Genomic DNA, 12,046 nt, shown 5'->3' with positions numbered 1-12,046 from the left:
CTCCGTTCTACATCAGATTGAATGAATATCTCTTAGATTCCTTAATCAGAATCTCCGTGGTATAAGCTAGATTGATGGCGGCATTCATGAGAATCCGGAAAGTCTAAACCTTGTTTGTGGTATTCCGAGTAGGATTCTGGGATTGGATGACTGTGACGAACTTCAAACTCGCGAATGCTGGGCGTAGTGACAGACGCAAAAGGATAGTAAATCCTATTCCGGTACAACTGAGAACCTGCAGATGATTAGCCGTGCGGTGACAGCGCACCTGGACCCTTTTCACTGGAAGGATGGATGGTAGCCATTGACAACGGTGATCCACCTACACACAGCTTGCCATAGAAGGACGTGCGTGCGTGAATCAAAAGATAGAGGAAAGCAGAGATTCAGAAGACAAAGCATCTCCAAAACTCCAACATATTCTCTATTACTGCATAACAAGTAACCTTTAACCCATACTCTCTTGTTTATTCGCAATTCAACTGATAAATAAAATTGACTTCCTGACTAAGAATTGCAGGATAACCATAGATTGCTTCAAACCAACAATCTCCGTGGGATTCGACCCTTACTCACGTAAGGTATTACTTGGACGACCCAATGCACTTGCTGGTTAGTGGCACGAGTTGTGAAAAGTGTGATTCACAATTCGTGCACCAGTGAACCCAGGAGAAGATTGCAAGGGTATTCAATTAAGAAGTGGTAAAGTAGCTGGCTTTGAGACCAAGGCCAATGAAGAGCTATTTGAAAAGGAAGCTCCAGAGGAGAAGAAGGAAGAAGTAGGGACAGCTTGATTTAGCCGCTTAGGCTAGGATTTTATTCCTTTGGGCCCTCCTATCCATTAATGCTCAAAGCCTTGGATCCTTTTTACCCTTGCCTTTTGGTTTAAAGGGTTATTGGCTTTTTCTGCTTGCTTTTTCTTTTTCTTTCTCTTTTTTTTTCTTTTATTTTTTTCGCCTCTTTTTTTTCCTGCAAGCTTTTCACTGCTTTTTCTTGCTTCAAGAATCAATTTTATGATTTTTCAGATCATCAATAATATTTCTCCTTTTCCATTATTCTTTCAAGAGCCAACAATTTTAATATTCATAAACAACAAATTCAAAAATATGCACTGTTCAAGCATTCATTCAGAAAACAAAAGGTATTGCCACCACATCAAAATAATTAAACTAATTTCAAGATAGAATTTGAAATCATGTACTTCTTGTTCTTTTGCAATTAAAAACATTTTTTATTTAACAAATGTGATGGATTCATAGGACATTCATAGCTTTAAGACATAGACACTTAAACACTAATAATCATGTAATAAAGACACAAACATACTCCCTCATGGCTCTTTGGTCCTCTCTAATTTCATGGAGGATGATGGAATGCTCTTGGTGCTCCATCCTTAGTTGCCCCATGTTGAAACTCAATTCTCCTAAGGAGGTGTTGATTTGCTCCCAATAACTGTGTGGAGGAAAGCGCATCCCTTGAGGCATCTCAAGGATTTCTTGATGAGGAATTTCCTCATGCTCTTGTTGAGGTCCATGAGTGGGCTCTCTTGTTTGCTCCATCCTCTTTTTAGTGATGGGCTTGTCCTCATTAATAAGGATGTCTTCCTCTATGACAATTCTAGCTGAATTGCATAGGTTACAGATGAGATGAGGGAAGGCTAACCTTGCCAAAGTAGAGGGCTTGTCTGCCACCTTGTAGAGTTCTAGAGGTATGATCTCAGAAACTTCTACTTCCTCTCCAATCATGATGCTATGGATCATGATAGCCCGGTCTATTGTAACTTCAGACCGATTACTAGTAGGAATGATAGAGCGTTGGATGAACTCCAACCATCCCCTAGCCACGGGTTTGAGGTCAAGCCTTCTTAGTTGAACCGGCTTGCCTCTTGAGTCTCTCTTCCATTGAGCTCCTTCCACACAAATGTCCCTAAGGACTTGGTCCAACCATTGATCAAAGTTGACCCTTCTAGTGAAAGGGTGAGGATCTCCTCTCATCATTGGCAAATTAAATGCCAACCTTACATTTTCTGGACTGAAATCCAAGTAATTCCCCCGAACTATTGTGAGCCAATTCTTTGGGTTCGGGTTCATATTTTGATCATGGTTCTTAGTGATCCATGCATTGGCATAGAACTCTTGAACCATTAAGATTCCGACTTGTTGGATTGGGTTGGTGAGAGCTTTCCAACCTCTTCTTTGAATCTCACGTCGGATCTCTGGATATTCACCCTTTTTGAGCTTGAAAGGGACTTCGGGAATCACTTTTTTTCTTGGCCACAACTTCATAGAAGTGGTCTTGATGGACCTTTGAGATGAATCTCTCCATCTCCCATGACTCGGAGGTGGAAGCAATTGCCTTCCCTTTCCTCTTTCTAGAGGTTTCTCTGGCCTTAGGTGCCATTAATGGTTTTGGAAAAACAAAAAGCAAGGCTTTTTCCACACCAAACTTAAAAGGTTTGCTCGTCCTCGAGCAAAAGAAGAAAGAAAGGAGTAGAAGAAGAAGAAATGAAGGAGATAGAGGTAGTGGTGGTTTCGGCCAAAAGGGGTAGTAGTGTGTATGTTGTGTGAAATTGAAGGTGGTGAGGAGGGGTATTTATAGGGTAAGCGAGAGAGGGAATTCGGTCATGAAGGGGTGGGTTTAGGAGGGAAATGGTTTGAATTTGAATGGTGAGGTAGGTGGGGTTTTATGATGGATGGATGTGAGTGGTGAAGAGATCATGGAGAAGATGGTAAGATTTAATAGGTGAAGGGTATTTGTGGAAGAGTGTTATGGAAAGGTGTGAAGATAAGGGAAGAAGAGGTGGGGTAGGTGGGGATCCTGTGGGATCCACAGATCCTGAGGTGTCAAGGAATTCTGCTCCCTGTACCATTCTGGCATTCAAACGCCCTCTGTGTGTCAATTCTGGCGTTTAACGCCATCTCTGCTACCTTTCCTGGCGTTAAATGCCAGTCTGCTACCCATTTCTGGCGTTTAACGCAAGCCAGATGCCAGACAGCCTTTTCTAGCGTTAGACGCACAGAGTGTTACCCATTCTAGCATTTAACGCCCAGAATGCTGCCAGGCTGGGTGTTAAATGCCCATTCTGCTATCCTTACTGGCGTTTAAATGCCAGTAAGCCTGTCTTCCAGGGTGTGCTGTTTTTGATGCTATTTTTCATTTTGCTTTAATTTTGCAGTTATTTTTATGACTTCACATGATCATCAACCTAAAGAAAACATAAAATAACAATGAAAAATAAATAAATATAATTAAATAACATTGGGTTGCCTCCCAGCAAGCGCTTCTTTAATATCAATAGCTTGACAGTGAGCTCTTAGAGAGCCTCACAGAGACTCAGAGCTTGATTGTAGCCTCCCAACACCAAACTTAGAAGTTGAGTGTGGGGGCTCTGTTTGACTCTGTATTGAGAGAAGATTTTCATGATTCCTCTCCATGGTTACAGAAGAAGATCCTTGAGCCTTAAACACAAGGTAGTCCTCATTCAATTGAAGGACTAACTCTCCTCTGTCCACATCAATCACAGCTCTTACTGTGGCTAGGAAGGGTATTCCAAGGATAATGGATTCATCTTCATCCTTCCCAGTGTCTAAGATTATGAAATCAGCAGGGATGTAATAACCTTCAACCTTCACTAAGACATCCTCTACAAGTCCATAAGCCTGTTTCCTTGAATTGTCTGCCTTCTCTAATGAGATTCTTGCAGCTTGTACCTCAGAGATCCCCAGTTTCTCCATTACAGAGAGTAACATGAGGTTTATACTTGAACCAAGGTCACACAGAGCCTTCTTAAAGGTCATGGTGCCTAAGATGCAAGGTATCAAGAACTTTTCGGGGTCCAGTTTCTTCAGAGGTAATTTCTGTTGAACCAAGGTATTCAGTTCATTGATGAGCAATGGAGGTTCATCCTCCCAAGTCTCATTACCAAATAACTTGGCATTCAGCTTCATGATTGCTCCTAAATACTGAGCAACTTGATCTTCAATAATATCTTCATCCTCTTCAGAGGAAGAATACTCATCAGAGCTCATAAATGGCAACAGTAAGTTCAGTGGAATCTTTATGGTCTCTGTATGAGCCTCAGATTCCTTTGGTTCCTCAATAGGGAACTCCTTAGTGGCCAGTGGACGTCCATTGAGGTCTTCCTTAGTGGAAATCACTGCCTTTCCCTCCTCTACAGGTTCGGCCATGTTGGACGTGTTTATGGCCTTGCATTCTCTTTTTGGATTCTCTTCTGTATTGCTTGGGAGAATACTAGGAGGGATTTCAGTAACTCTTTTACTCAGTTGACCCACTTGTGCCTCCAAATTTCTAATGGAGGACCTTGTTTTAGTCATAAAACTGTGAGTGGTCTTACTTAGATCAGAGATTATGGTTGCTAAGTCAGAGAGGCTCTGCTTAGAATTCTCTGTCTGTTGCTCAGAAAATGATGGAAAAGGCTTGCTATTGCCAAACCTATTTCTTCCACCATTATTATTATTGAAGCCTTGATTAGGCTTCTGTTGATCCTTCTATGAGAAATTAGGATAATTCCTCCATGAAGGATTATAGGTGTTTCCATAGGATTCTCCCATGTAATTCACCTCTTCCATTGCAGGATTCTCAGGGTCATAAGCTTCTTCTTCAGAGGAAGCTTCTTTAGTACTGCCGGATGCAGCTTGCATTCCAGTCAAACTCTGAGAAATCATATTGACTTGCTGAGTCAATATTTTATTCTGAGCCAATATTGCATTCAGAGCATCAATCTCAAGAACTCCTTTCTTCCGAGTCATCCCATTATTCACAGGATTTCTTTCAGAAGTGTACATGAACTAGTTATTTGCAACCATTTCAATGAGTTCTTGGGCTTCTGCAGGCGTCTTCTTCAGATGAAGAAATCCACCAGCAGAGTGATCCAATGACATCTTGGACAATTCAGACAGACCATCATAGAATATACATAAGATGCTCCATTCTGAAAGCATGTCAGAAGGACACCTTCTGATCAATTGCTTGTATCTTTCCCAAGCTTCATAGAGGGATTCACCTTCTTTTTGTCTGAAGGTTTGGACTTCCACTCTAAGCTTGCTCAACTTTTGAGGTGGAAAGAATTTGGCCAAGAAGGCATTGACCAGCTTTTCCCAAGAGTTCAGGCTTTCTTTAGGTTGTGAGTCCAACCATGTCCTAGCTCTGTCTCTTATAGAAAAGGGGAAAAGCATAAGTTTGTAGACCTCATGATTAACCTCATTGGTCTTAACAATGTCACAAATTTGTAAGAATTCAGCCAAGAACTGATGAGGATCTTCCAATGGAAGTCCATGAAACTTGCAATTCCGCTGTATTAGAGAAACTAATTGAGGCTTAAGCTCAAAGTTGTTTGCTCCAATTGCAGAAATTGAGATGCTTCCTCCATAGAAGTCAGAAGTGGGTGCAGTAAAGTCACCAAGCATCTTCCTTGCATCTCCACCGTTGTTGTTATTTTCGGCTACCATAACTACTTCTTTTTTGAAAATTTCTGTTAGGTCCTCTCCAGAGTGTTGTGTTTTAGCTTCTCTTGGCTTCTTCTTCAGAGTCCTTTCAGGTTTAGGATCAGCTTCAACAAGAATGTTCTTATCCTTGTTCCTGCTCATATGAAAAAGAAGAGAACAGGAAAGAATAGGAATCCTCTATGTCACAGTATAGAGATTCCTTTATGTGAGTAGAAGAATAGAAGAAATAGAATGAATAAGGAAGAAGAAGAATTTGAACACACAGAGAGGGGGAGGGTTCGAATTATAAGAAGAGAAGTGTTAGTAAATAAATAAATTAAATAGAAAGAGATGAGAGAGAGAGAGAGAGTATTCGAATATTAATTTAAAAGAAAAGAAAAATATTTTTGTTTTTATTTTAATTATTAGTTAGAATTCAAATTTAAGAAGAAAATTAAAATTAAATTAAAATTTAAAACAATTAGTTAATTAAAAAGAATTTTGAAAAAGTGGTTAGTGATTTTTGAAAATTAGAGAGAGAGAAAAGTAGTTACGTGGTTTTGAAAAAGATAAGAAATAGTAAAACAAACAAAAAGTCAAGTGGGTAATTGAAAAAAAATTTGAAAATCAATTTTAAAAAGATAAGAAGTTAGAAAAAGATTTTGAAATTAAATTTTGAAAAAGATATGATTGAAAATCATTTTGAAAAAGATTTGAAGAGGAAATTAAAAAGATTTGATTTTTGAAATTAAAGTTGATTACTTGACTAACAAGAAACTAAAAGATATGATTCTAGAATTTAAAGATTGAACCTTTCTTAATAGGCAAGTAACAACTTGAAATTTTTGAATCAAAACATTAAATGTTAGTAATAAATTCGAAAATATGAAATAAAAATAAGGAAAAGATTTTGAAAAGATAAAGTTTTTAAATTGAAATTTTGACTTGACTAACAAGAAACAATTAAATTTTAAAAATTTTCGACCAAATCAACTCAAAATTTCGAAATTTATGATTGAAATAAGGAAAAGATATATTTTTAATTTTTGAATTTTAATGATGAGAGAGAAAAACACAAAAATGACACAAAACATAAAAGTTTAAGATCAAAACAAAAAAATGCATGCAAGAACACTTTGAATGTCAAGATGAACACCAAGAACACTTTGAAGATCATGATGAATATCAAGAACATATTTTTGAAAATTTTTAAGAAAAGAAAGACATGCAAGACACCAAACTTAGAAATTTTTAATGTTTAGACACTAGTAATTAAAAATTGCATAAGAAAAACAAGAAAAGACACAAAACAAGAAAATATAAAGATCAAACAAGAAAAATCATCAAGAACAACTTGAAGATCAATGAGGAACACAATGCATATATTTTTTCAAAAATTAAAGAAAAATTAAAAAGATGCAATTGACACCAAACTTAAAATTTGACACAAGACTCAAACAAGAAACATAAAATTTTTGGTTTTTATGATTTTATTAATTTTTTTGTATTTTTCGAAAATTATTTTGAAAAAAAGAAAGTAAAGGGATACAAAATTTTTAATAAGAATCCTAGGAATCATGCAATGTTAGTCTAAAGCTTCGGTCCAAAAGAATTAGACATGGCCAATGGCCAGCCAAGCTTTAAGTGAAAGCTTCGGTCCAAAAGATTAGACATGGCCAAATAGCCAGCCAAGCTTTAGTATAAAACATACAAGCATGTCAATGAGAAGTGGAAGCCTCAGTCCAAAAGATTAGACATGGCTTCTCAGCCAGCCAGGCTTCAACATATCTCATGATACTCTAGAATTCATTCTTAAAAATTCTGAAGAACAATTTTTTTTTGAAAATTAAAATAAAATTACCTAATCTAAGCAACAAGATGAACCGTCAGTTGTCCAAACTCGAACAATCCCCGGCAACGATGCCAAAAACTTGGTGCACAAAAATTGTGATTCACACTTTTCACATCTCCGCACAACTAACCAGCAAGTGCATTGGGTCGTCCAAGTAATAAACCTTACGTGAGTACGGGTCGATCCCACAGAGATTGTCGGCTTGAAGCAAGCTATGGTCATCTTGTAAATCTTAGTCAGGTGGATTCAAATGGTTATGAGGTTTTGATAATTGAAAGATAAATAAAACATAAAATAAAATAAAGTTACTTATGTAATTCATTGGTGGGAATTTCAGATAAGCGTCTGAAGATGCTTCGTTGCTTTTGAACATCTGCTTTCCTACTGTCTCCTTCCAACCATGCGTTACTTCCTTCCATGGCAAGCTGTAAGATCCTCTCAGTGAAAATTGTCCTCTATGATTTCTGCACGGCTAATCAACTGTCGGATTTCTCGTCTCGGATGAAAAATACCAGGTACAGCTACCGCATGGCTAATCATCTGTCGGTTCCCGGTAGCGTCGGAATAGAATCCATTGATCCTTTTGCACACTATCACTTGCGCCCAACATTCGCAGGTTTGAAGCTCGTCACAGTCATTCCTTCCCGGATCCTACTCGGAATACCATAGACAAGGTTTAGACTTTTTGGATCCCAGGAATGGCTGCCTATTTGGTTCTAGCCTATACCACAAAGATACTAATCTCACGGACTCAGTCCGTGTATTAGATATCCAAGAGAATATACTCCAGCTGTCGTCCAATGACTACATTGAACATCAATTAGACCGCTTTATGGTTGTCAGGCACACGAATCTTTGCTAAGCGAGTAACGAAGATTGGGTGATTGTCACGGGTCACCCCTTTATTCTGACTTAACTGAATTAAGTACGAGATTATATCTTGGAGAAGAAGTAGGCGTGAATTGAATAGAAAACAGTAGTAATTGCATTAATTCATGAAGAACAGCAGAGCTCCACACCTTAATCTATGGGGTGTAGAAACTCCACCGTAGAAAATACATAAGTGAAAAAGGTATAGGCATGGCCGAATGGCCAGCCTCTCCAAACGTAAAATATGGCAAAAAGCTCAAAAGTGATCAAAAGATATAAAATAAATCTCTAAAAGTAGTTTTTATACTAAACTAGTAACTTAGGTTTACAGAAAATGAATAATTAAGTGCAGATAGTGCAGAAATCCACTTCCGGGGCCCACTTGGTTTGTGCTTGGGCTGAGCATTGAAGCTTTCACGTGCATAGGCTGTTCCTGGAGTTAAACGCCAGCTTTGGTGCCAGTTTGGGCGTTTTATGCCAAGATGTTTTAGGCTGTCTTTAGATGCCATTTTGGACCATCAAATCTCGGGCAAAGTATGGACTATTATATATTTCTGGAAAGCCCAGGATGTCTTCTTTCCAATGCAGTTGAGGGCGTGCGAATTGAGCTTCTGTAGCTCCAGAAAATCAGCTTTGAATGCAGGAGGGTCAGAATCCAACAGCATCTGCAGTCCTTTTTCAGCCTCTGGATCAGATTTTTGCTCAGGTCCTTCAATTTCAGCCAGAAAATACCTGAAATCATAGAAAAATACACAAACTCATAGTAAAGTCCAGAAATGTGATTTTTGCATAAAAACTAATAAAAATATAATAAAAAGTAACTAAATCATACTAAAAACTATGTAAAAATATTGCCAAAAGGGTATAAATTATCCGCTCACCAGCAGGCTGTAATTGACTAACGCCAGGTCAGCGGTCATTAATCTCCTCTGCTTCAAATCAAACGTCAGGTCAGCGGTCATCCAATCTGAACGGGGGTGAAGCTCTAGCATTCCATTCCCTTGGTGATCCTACTCAAAATGCCACAGACAAGGTCGGATCTTCCGGATCAGAGAACGCTGCTTCGTTGATTCTAGCCTATACCCCAAAGGCCCTAATCGACCCGCACCTCGGCTGCACGGATGTCTCCAAGTACCTAATGAAACCGTGGATTAGCAATCTAAGAGATGTATAATCAAGCTTGTGGTTCAATACTATCCCATCAAGGACTCACAAGAACCTATGTGAATAAGGATGACGGTCAAGTTGCACTCCTAATTCATTAGGATGAAAAAACGAAGATACATCTTAGAATGGAATCAAGCGTTGATTGAAATAGAATAGTGATATTATTAATCCATAAGAATCAGCAGAGCTCATAACCTTAACCTAGGAGATTAGTGACTCATACTATACATAGAATAATGTTCGAATGTAAGATATGCCGGAGAGAGATCCTAAACATGGTTGATCTTCTCTTATATATACTAATCCAATAACTAAGAAGTACAAAAATTATGATAGAATAGACTAGAGGTGCGAAATCCATCCTTCGACGTGTGGTACTCCCTCTTGGGCATTGAACGCTGGCTTTGGACTCATTTTTGGGCGTTGGACGCCAGCTGCCCCCTTTTGGGCGTCCAACGCTAGGAAGAGGGTAGGTAGCTGGCGTTGAATGCCAGTTTTGGGCCTTCATTTCTAGAGTAAAGTATAGACTATTAAATATTTCTGGAAAGCCCTGGATGTTAGCTTTCCGTAGCCGTTGAGAGCGCACCATTTGGATTTCTGTAGCTCCAGAAATACTCCTTTTAATGCACGAAGGTCAGATCCTGACAGCATCTGCAGTCCTTTCTCTGTCTCTGAATTAGACTTTTGCTAAAGATCCTCTATTTCAGTCAGAATTTACCTGAAATCATCATAAAACACACAAAATCAAAGTAGAATTCAAAAATATGACTTTTCACTAAAACCTATGAAAATATAATAAAACTTAAACAAAACATAATGAAAACTATATGAAAATGATGCCAAAAAGCGTATGAAATATCTGCTCATCAGAACACCAAATTTAAACTATTGCTTGTCCCCAAGAAACCAAAAACAAAGTAGGATAAAAAAGAAGAAAAGGATACAATAAATCTCAGAGTTCTCAATGAAGCTCAGTTTCAATTAAATGAGCATGACTAGTAGCTTTTTGTTTCTGAATAGTTTTGGCATCTCACTTTCCTTTGACGCTCAGAATGATTGGCGTCCTTAGGAACTTAGAATCCAGATGATATTATTGACTTTCCTAGTTTAGTTCTTTTTTATTCTTGAACACAGCTTTTTTTGAGTCATGGCCGTGACCCTAAGCGCTTTGTTTTCCAATATTACCACCGGATACATAAATGCCACAGACACTTAACTGGGTGAACCCTTTAGGATTGTGATTCAGCTTTGCTAGACTCCCTAGCCAGTGGTGTCCAGAGTTCTTAAGCACACTCTTCTTTTTTTTGCTTTGGATCATGACTTTAACTGCTCAGTCTCAAGCTTTTCACTTGACACCTTCACACCTTCACACCACAAGCATATAGTTAGGGAGAGGAGTTCATTTGAACTTTTAGGCCAAGATTTTGTTTCTTTTAGGCCCTCCTAACCATTGATGCTTGATAAACCACTATTTTATGGTTTATCTTGTGCTAATTTGAGTGGCTTTTATCAAGTCTTTGCACACTTATTCACTATGATTGCAGACTTTACTTTGTTCCATTCTATATGTCCACTGTTTAGTATATTTACATGCTTGCATATGATTGAGGCCATCACTTGATTTTAGCTCACTTATCCCAAATAGCCTACACTTTCAATCACGTTTGTTAGCCACCTTGAGCCTTTTAATCTCCATTTGTTCTATATTTTACCACATCACTAGCCTTAAGCGGAAAAATAATTAATTACCGGAATTGGATCTTTGGTTAGCTTAAGATAGAGATTGTGTATTAATTAAGTGTGGAGAACTGTGGGAACTTGGGTTGATGAAAGTGTGCAGTGTTCTATTGACAAAATATTGGGAATTTGGGTACCTACTCATGTGAGACCAAAAAAATTTAAAATCCATGTGCATTGATATGCTATGTTTACTTTATTATTTTAAAAAAAAAAGGAAAAAAAATAAACAGAAAAAATATTACAATATAAATAAATAAATAAGGGGACAAAATTAGCCCAATGCTAAGTTTAACAATCAATGCATATGTGGTCAAATTAAAGAAATATTTGGTACATGAGTATGTGATACAAAAGTGGGAATTATGGATAGTTAGGCATGATTTTAGAAGTATATAGAATGTGTGTGTGTTAGGTAAGAGCTTAGGTTAGTCAAAGATTCATATTATAGCTCACTTGGCCATACATATATCCTCACCCTTACCTTAGTCCCATTACAACCTTGAAAAGACCTCATGATGTTTGCATTGGTATACTAAATTTTTCTTGATTGGTTAGATAAAGAACAAAGTCTAGAAAGTATGACTAGAGAAAAGTAGAGTGATTAGTCCTAGACACTTGGGAGATTGGAGTGATATACACTACCAATGAGGGTTCAATGCTTGATTCTATAATCCCTGCTTTCATGAGCTATCTTCTTACAAGATTACTAGTCTCTTATTGTGTGATTTACATTAGTGGAATCTGATTGATGTTTGTCTTGAAGAACTTATTTACTTTTAACCAAGTAGACAGAATCATCTCAGCATATAGTTGCATTCATATATAGGTTGCATTTCATGAGTCTTACTTTCCCCTATTCATTCTTTCTATCTCCTTGAGCTTAGCATGAGGACATGCTAATGTTTAAGTGTAGGGAGATTGATAAACTACTATTTTATGGTTTATCTTGTGCTGATTTGAGTGGCTTTTATCA

At 37.8% G+C, this 12,046-nt stretch overlaps 1 non-coding gene across 1 annotated transcript; it reads left to right on the top strand.

The window, feature by feature from the left end:
* The first annotated feature begins 4,955 nt into the window (after positions 1-4,955).
* LOC148572022 (small nucleolar RNA R71) lies at positions 4,956-5,063 on the top strand. Its single transcript, XR_015908786.1, has one exon. It is a non-coding gene; the product is annotated as a small nucleolar RNA R71 (small nucleolar RNA).
* The last annotated feature ends 6,983 nt before the right edge of the window (positions 5,064-12,046 follow it).

Source organism: Arachis ipaensis, chromosome B3 (genome assembly GCF_059453495.1).
Source record: "Arachis ipaensis isolate K30076 ecotype BB chromosome B3, ASM5945349v1, whole genome shotgun sequence".
Lineage (NCBI taxonomy): Eukaryota > Viridiplantae > Streptophyta > Magnoliopsida > Fabales > Fabaceae > Arachis > Arachis ipaensis.
This window is presented reverse-complemented; position numbering and strand designations above follow the sequence as displayed.